Raw genomic sequence first — 8,291 nt, 5'->3', positions numbered from 1 at the left:
CTGATATTCTATGATTCTATGATATGCTTGGGGGAGCCCTTTGTGCCCTCTCAAGGAGTTGTCCAGTGCTATGAAGTCTTCCTGAAGTACGGTAACTTTATGGAGAGCAACATCCCTGTAACCAGAGATACTCAGTCCTCAACTCTGTTCCTTCTACATCACTGGGTGAGCTTCCCTGGTCACACCCTACCAACTCTGGCTTGCTTCAGAGGACGTGAGTGGGGGAGCCCCGAGAGTAGCCCTTGGCATGTGTTTCTGACCACCAGGGTGCACCACCCAGGGCAGGTGGAGGGTCCAGGGCTCAGCACAGCATCCTGGACTGACGTGCTCTGGCCCGGGCTCCTGGGTTCTGCTCCCTGAGGGCTGTGCTGGCCCCACAGCCAGGTCCTGGGCGGCTCTTATGGGCTGTGAGCGGTCAAAGGGCAGGAGGGAGCTGAGGAGCAGCCGCAGCACCAGGTCCCAAGCAGCAGGAGGACAAAATGGGGAAGCTCTGCAGCTGTCTGCACCATGACATCAGCTAATGCAGCAGCCGCCTCACCTGCCCGACTCTAGTTTCTGGCCTCTGACATAGCCATGGGCCAGGGCCTTGGAGGGGGCAGGGCCGGATCTAGGTTTTTTGCCACCCCAAGCAAAAAGTTTGCTGCTCCAAGAGTGCAACTGCCCAAGCAAAAAAAAAAGGGGGGGGAGGGGGTGCCACCCACAATGCCACCCCTGGAATTGTGCTGCCCCAAGCTAGAGCCGGTCCTGGAACGGGGGCTGGCACTTCACTGTGGAGGAGCAAGGGGTGGAGCCATAGGGAGGGGCAGAGTCTCATGGCAAGTGGGGTTGCAGCTGCCACAATTTTCTGTCTATTCCCCCCCACCCTCCCCAACCACCACCGGAAGAGGTTGGCGCTGCTGGGGATGTTACTGTTCTTCTCTGACAAACACTCTGTGCATTATCCTGACTGGCCACTGGGTGTCAATTCTGCTCCATGGAAGAGACACTCCATGGATTACCTCTGACTGGCCTCTGGTGTCATTGCTGCTCCAAGGCAGATGCACTCTGTGCATTATCCTCACTGGTCACCCACCGGGTGTGTCTGCTGCTCCAGGGCAGATTCATTCTATGATTTACCCTGACTGACCACCAACTGTCATAGCTGATCCTGGGGAAACAGTCTGGTCATTATCCTGACTGGCCACTGGGTGTCACTGCCGCTCCAGGGGACACCGGTGCATTACCCTGACTGGCCTCTAAGATAAATGTGTGGTAAAGGCTGAGTACAGACTCCGGCTTCCCTCTAGCTGCAGCTTAGTTTCTAATAAAAGGTTTTCTGCTTATTCTGAGTGCAGGGGGAGAATTTCTCCATCTTCATAGAATATTAGGGTTGGAAGAGACCTCAGGAGGTCATCCAGTCCAATCCCCTGCTCAAAGCAGGACCAACCCCAACTAAATCATCCCAGCCAAGGCTTTGTCAAGCCGGGCTTAAAAACCTCTAAGGATGGAGATTCTACCACCTCCCTAGGTAACCCATGCCAGTGTTTCACCACCCTCCTAGTGAAAAAGCTTTTCCTAATATCCAACCTAAACCTCCCTGTCATAAATATAAAAGGAAGGGTAAACACCTTTAAAATCCCTCCTGGCCAGAGGAAAAACCCTTTCACCTGTAAAGGGTTAAGAAGCTAAGATAACCTTGCTGGCACCTGACCAAAATGATGAATGAGGAGACAAGATAATTTCAAAAGCTGGAGGGAGGGAAAAACAAAATCTCTCTCTCTCTGATGCTTTTGCCAGGAACAGAACAAGAATGAAGTCTTAGAACTTAGTAAGTAATCTAGCCAGAGATGCGTTAGATTTTGTTTTCTTTAAATGGCTGAGAAAATAAGCTGTGCTGAATGGAATGTAGATTCCTGTCTTTGTCTTTTTGTAATTTAAGGTTTATACAAGAGGGATTCTCTATGTTTTGAATCTGATTACTTTGTAAGGTATTTACCATCCTGATTTTACAGAGGTGATTCTTTTTACTTCTATTAAAATTCTTCTTTTAAGAACCTGATTGTTTTTTTCATTGTTCTTGAGATCCAAGGATTTGGGTCTGTGTTCACCTATGCAAATTGGTGAGGATTTTTATCAAGCCTTCCCCAGGAAAGGGGGTGTAGTGCTTGGGGGGATATTTGGGGGGGTGGGGGGAGAATGTCTCCAAGTGGGCACTTCCCCTGTTTTTTGAGTTACACTTTGGTGGTGGCAGCTTTTAACCTAAGCTGGTAAGAATAAGCTTAGGGCGTCTTTCGTGCAGGTCCCCACTTCTGTACCCTAGAGTTCAGAGTGGGGAAGGAACCTTGACACCTCCGAAGACACCATTGCAGAGATCCTGTGGGACACAGCCCAAATCGACTCCTTCCTGCTCACCCCCTAGCAAAAGATCAACACCCTCAATACTTTCCTAATCACCCGCATCTCCTTTGGCCTCAGGGGACTGGCCATAACCAAGGTGCCCCTGAACAAAGCTGACAGCACCATCAGGTAGCTGGTGAGGAAATGGCTCTACCTTCCCCAGAGGGCCATGTGATGGAGCAGGAAGGATTGACCTGGGGATGTTGCAGGGGAGTTTTACTGGGACTGTCTACATTGGGGATGGGATAGCAGGGGGTGGCTTCACTTGAGGGATAATACAGGAGCCTGTAACCTGAGCCAGGAGGGGGTTGGGGCCAGGTGACACCTTTGCCCAGGAAACGACAAAGGCTGGAAGAGGAGCCGGGGGGAGGCTGGGTGAGACTGCTGGAGGGGGTTTCAGTTTGGAGCAGTCTGGGGAAATGGAGGGAGCCTCAAGGCTGGGGTCTAAGCTCCCTTCCCCCCAGAGGGACCTGACTGAGGGGGGCCTGTTTGTACCTATAAGCTTTGTTTGGAACTGTGTTCCTGCCATCTAATAAACCTTCCGTTTTACTGACTGGCTGAGAGTCACGGGGAACTGCAGGAAGAGGGGGGTGCAGGGCCCTGACTCCCCAACACTCTGTGACAGGCCAGCACCAACATCATCTACATTTCCCACATGAAGGGCGGCACCAATGTACCTCGGATGGGCAACCTTCTGCCTCCTGATGTGCCCGAACCCGACAGTGAGGAGCATCATGGAGGAAGCCATACAGGACGTGGTCAGGAAACGCATCATCAGGGCCCCCTATGAGCAGGACATTGCCGTTTACCTCAGCGGCTCCCTGGAGGCTGAGTTCAGGAGGGCGGGGGGGACCTGTCCTCTCTCTGGTCCCACGCCCGCAATGCCTCAAGATGCCTAGAAAAGAGGATCGGCTGCCACTGGAAGTGGTGCGAGGAGCACTGGGAGCTGGGAATATTGGTGCCACTCCTAAAGACCCTGGACCACACCATTCTCACCCCGACCGCCAGAATGATGCTGGAAAAGACCCTGAAAGATGCCATCCGCTGCCACTATGCCGAAAACCTCAAGTGGAAGCTGGACCAGGGCAAGGTGTTGGAGGTGTCCAGCAAGTGGGACATCAGCAACCACTTCCTCCCCGGGGGCAGCTTCACCAGGTTCGCTGACTGGCTCTTGGTCCACTGGGCCTGACTCAACTGCGTTCCCCTCAACGGACCCATCTGCCACGGCAACCGGGACAAGCACCGCAGGAAGTGCGGCTACGTCAACGAGACCCTGTCCCACATTTTGTGTGGATGCAAATACTGCTCCAGAGCCTGGCTGCACCGCCACACCACCATCGAGAACTGGCTGGTGAAAGCCATCCCGCCACCCCTGGGAAGATCACTGTCAACTCCGCCATCCCCGGAACGGGCAGCTGACTGCGACCCGACATCGTTGTGACCGACGCAGAAAAGAAGAAGGTCCTCATGGTAGACGTCACGGTGCCATTTGAAAACAGGTCACTGGCCTTCCACGAGGCCTGAGCAAAGAAGGCGCTGAAGTACACCCCACTGGCCGACAGTCTGAGAGCCCGGGGCTATGAGGTCCAGATCCAAGCCCTGATTGTGGGAGCCCTGGGCACATGGGACCCCCACAACAAGCCAGTACTGAGAGCATGTGGAGTCGGTTGACGCTACTTCTGGTTCATGAGATGGCTCATGGTGTCCGACACAATCAGGTGGTCCCGTGACGTTTACACGGAACATCACAGGACACCGCCAGTACCAGGTCGAGTAACCAAGACCACTGACTAGGGAAATAACCACTTCCTTCTGTGATGATCCGAGGGACACACCCCACCCATGTACTTATTCTCTACACCACTACTGACTTGGACTCTTAATACATTCCATGGGTGGTGCACCTGAGCCTACTAATCCATTGACGTTTTAAAAACTCCTGCACCCCAATCTGGATCTATGCTGGTTATGTGATATGTATGTACCTCGTGAACCTTGTAACCGATACTTGCAATCCCCTATAACCCAAACCTGACACCAGATGTACAGTATCTTCCCTCTGAACTTGTGTAAATTTGATTTTAAACATTAACTTTAATAAAATTTTTATATCTTGACTTTAGCAAAGCTTTTGATACGATCTCCCACAGTATTCTTGCCAGCAAGTTAAAGTATGGATTAGATGACTGGATTATAAGGTGGATAGAAAGCAGGCTCAATGGGTGGTGATCAACGGCTCGATGTGTAGTTGGCAGCTGGTATCAAGTGGAGTGCCCCAGGTGTCGGTTTTGTTCAACATCTTTATCAATGATCTGGATGATGGGATTAAATGCACCCTCAGCAAGTTCGCAGATGATGCTAAGCTGGGGGAGAGGTAGATATGCTGAAGGGTAGGGATAGGTGTTCAGAGTGACCTAAACAAATTGGAGGATTGGGCCAAAAGAAATCTGATGAGGTTCAACAAGGACAAGTGCAGAGTCCTGTACTTAGGAAGGAAGAATCCTGTGCACCACTACAGGCTGGGGACAGACTGACTAAGCAGCAGTTCTGCGGAAAAGGACCTGAGGACTGCTAGTGGACGAGAACCTGGATATGAGTCAGCAGCGAAGAAGACCAACAGCACATTGGGCTGTATTAGTAGGAGTACTGCCAGCAGATAGAGGGAAGTGATTATTCCCCTCTATTCGGCACTGGTGAGGTCACACCTGGAGTACTGCATCCAGTTTTGGTCCCCCCACTACAGAAGGGATGTGGACGAATTGGAGAGAGGCCAGCGGAGAGCTGGGGCACATAACTTATGGAGGAAAGGCTGAGGGAACGGAGGTTATTTAGTCTGAAGAAGAGAAGAGTGAGGGGGGATTTGATGGCAGCCTTCAACTACCTTAAGGGGGGTTCCAAAGAGGATGGAGCTAGGCTGTTCTCAGTGGTGGCAGATAACAGAACAAGAAGCAGTTGTCTCAAGTTGCAGTGGGGAAGTGTCAAGGTTCCTTCCCCACTCTCAACTCTAGGGTACAGATGTGGGGACTGGCATGAAAAACCCCCCAAGCTTATTTTTACCAGCCTAGGTTAAAACTTCTCCAAGGTGCAAACTGTTTTACCTTTTGCCCTTGGACTTTATTGCTGCCGCCACCACCAAGCATCTAACAGATATATAACAGGGAAAGAGCCCGCTTGGAAACGTCTTTCCCCCCAAAATCCTCCCCAAACCCTACACCCCCTTTCCTGGGGAAGGCTTGATAAAAATCCTCACCAATTTGCATAGGTGAACACAGACCCACATCCTTGGATCTCAAGAACAATGAAAAAAACAATCAGGTTCTTAAAAGAAGAATTTTAATAGAAGAAAAAGTAAAAAGAATCACCTCTGTAAAATCAGGATGGTAAATACCTTACAGGGTAATCAGATTCAAAACATAGAGAATCCCTCTAGACAAAACCTTAAGTTAACAAAAGAGACAAAAACAGGAATATACATTCCATTCAGCACAACTTATTTTATCAGCCATTTAAACAAAACAGAATCTAACGCATATCTAACTAGATCGCTTACTAATTTTTTTACAGGAGTTCTGACCTGCATTCCTGCTCTGGTCTCGGCAAAAGCATCACACAGACAGAGAGAACCTTTGTTTCTCCCCGCCCAGCTTTGAAAGTATCTTGTCTCCTCATTGGTCATTTTGGTCAGGTGCCAGCGAGGTTATCTTAGCTTCTTAACCCTTTACAGGTGAAAGGGTTTTTCCTCTGGCCAGGAGGGATTTAAAGGGCCTTCCCTTTATATTTATGGTGGGGGGTCTGTCGGACATGGAGTCCTGTGGGTGTGCCCAGGTGTTGGTATACCTCTCCCTCTTCAGGGGAGGCCATGGGCTCGCCCTGGATCAGGAACAGTGATGCCCAGACGGGAGCCCTGGCACTGCCATTGACGTGGGGAGAGGCAAACTTTTTGGGGTTGAAGTAGAGGCCCATCCTCTCAGCATCTCGGCTGGCAATGTCGAGCATCCGCTGGAGGCTTTCCGAGCTGTCGGCAACCAGGGCCAGATCATCCACGTAGGCCAGGATGCTGATTCTCTTGCTGTGCAGGTCGAAGCTGGTCGGGCTGCTGGAGATGGCTCGGATGAGTAATTCCATGGCCAGGTTGAAGATGATGGGGCTGAGGGGGTAGCCCTGTTTCACGCCGCAGCAGATGGGGATGGCGTCCGTCTCTCCCTCCGTGGCGCGGATGGTGGTGGTGTAGTCCTTGTAGAGGTCCCGGAGGATCTGGATTAAGGACTCTGGCATCCCGAACTCTCCCAGGGTGGCGAAGATGTGATGGTGGGGTATGGACCTGAAAGCATTGGTCAGGTCGAGCCATGCTATGGTGCGCTGCCTCCTGGCTGCCTGGGTGGCCGTCTGAAGAAGGAAGTTGTGCTCGTAGCATCCCTCACAGGACATGAAGCCCTTCTGTAGCTGAGCTGACTGCACCCCTGCACACTGACCAGTCCGTGATCCTTGCTGCGAGGCAGCTAGCATTACAGCTTGTAGATATTGGAGCAGAGGGAGATGAGCCTCCAGTTGCCAGAGTCATCTCGTTCACCTTTTTTGTGGATGGGCACGGTCATGGATATTCTCCAGGAGCAGGGAGTGCAGCGGAACTGCTTGCATTTGTTAAAGATGGCGGCAAGCACCAAGCAGCCAGGGTCTTGCTTCTTCAGCAGGTGGTAGTGGATGCCATCTTTTCCAGGGGTGGTGTTTTTGGTCCTCGTCAGCCTCACCAGCACCTCCTGCAGGGAAAAATCTCACTCCAGGTCCTCCGTGAGGTTGATCTGTGGTAGCAGGAGAAGGCACTCTAGGCGTCGCACGTCGGTCTGGGCCTCGCAATCAAACACATCTTTGAAGTAGGAGTAGAGCCTCTCGGACTGGATGGCTCAGTAGGAGGACGTCCTGTTGAGGATCTCCCTCATGGCTTTTGGGTGGTTCGTCCTGTGTAGTTTCTGAATACGAGATGCGGCCGCCGGATGATGCGGTCAGTCTGTCCATCAGGGTGTCGAAGTTCTCAAAGTTGTCAGCCTTTGCCAGCTCTTCCGTCCAGGTGGATTGCCACGGCGTGGCAACCCTCGCTCGTGGCCGTCGCTCCTCCTGCTGCATTGTCTTCGCAGGTTCAGGTGCTGTGGGGACGGTCTGTGGCATTGTTGTCTCTCAGTCTGGAGAGCGGTGCTCAAGTGGATTTTGAGGCAGGGCTGCTGGTGCAGTGGGAGGGCAGCTGTCAGTGTCTCCGAGACAGTGCTGGATCTTCTGGGAGGGAGTGGGGTTCTGGAAGCACCGGTGTTGGACTTTGGGGGGATGCGGTCGTGTCTGGAAGCGCTGGGAACGGTTCTGGTTCTCCTGCAGGCAGTATCCTGCTGGGGGGTCCTCGGTGGGGCATGGGATTTTTGGCGGTCAGGGTCTCACTGGCCAACCCTGTTCGAGGTGTTCGGTCTCCCAGAGGCGGGATCTGGTCGTGGGATCTGGGGGCTGTGGGAGTCTCCTTCATTGGCTGGATCTCACCGGGCCGGTCTGGGGTGGGGGGTGCTAGTTGCTCCTACAGCAGGGTGATATGAGGTTACCTGTGGGGGAGCGCTGCCCTGTCTCATATTCGTGTTGTGCCAGATGGTTTCTATGAGGTCACTGAGGCGTCTGGTGAAGTTGCTGACTTGTGAGATGGCGGTGATCCCCCTCACGGCAGGGTCCAGCGTGGGGATTCTAAAGACGGAGCTGGTTCTTTTGGTGGCGTCATCTTGTCGGTCAGTCCTCCAGGCGGGAGTGGTGCTTCCATCGGTTTGCGGTTGTTCTCCCCCCCCCTTGTGTGCTGTGGCTCTGGGGACGCTGGCTTGGGTGCTGAAGCCGGCGCGTTGGTGGGGGTCAGGGTTGGAACCCGCAGGGTGTTAGTGGGATTGACTGTC

This window comes from Lepidochelys kempii, chromosome 21 (genome assembly GCF_965140285.1).
Source record: "Lepidochelys kempii isolate rLepKem1 chromosome 21, rLepKem1.hap1, whole genome shotgun sequence".
Classification (NCBI taxonomy): Eukaryota; Metazoa; Chordata; order Testudines; family Cheloniidae; genus Lepidochelys; species Lepidochelys kempii.
The sequence above is the reverse complement of the archived record's forward strand: the minus strand, read 5'-3'. Positions refer to the sequence as shown.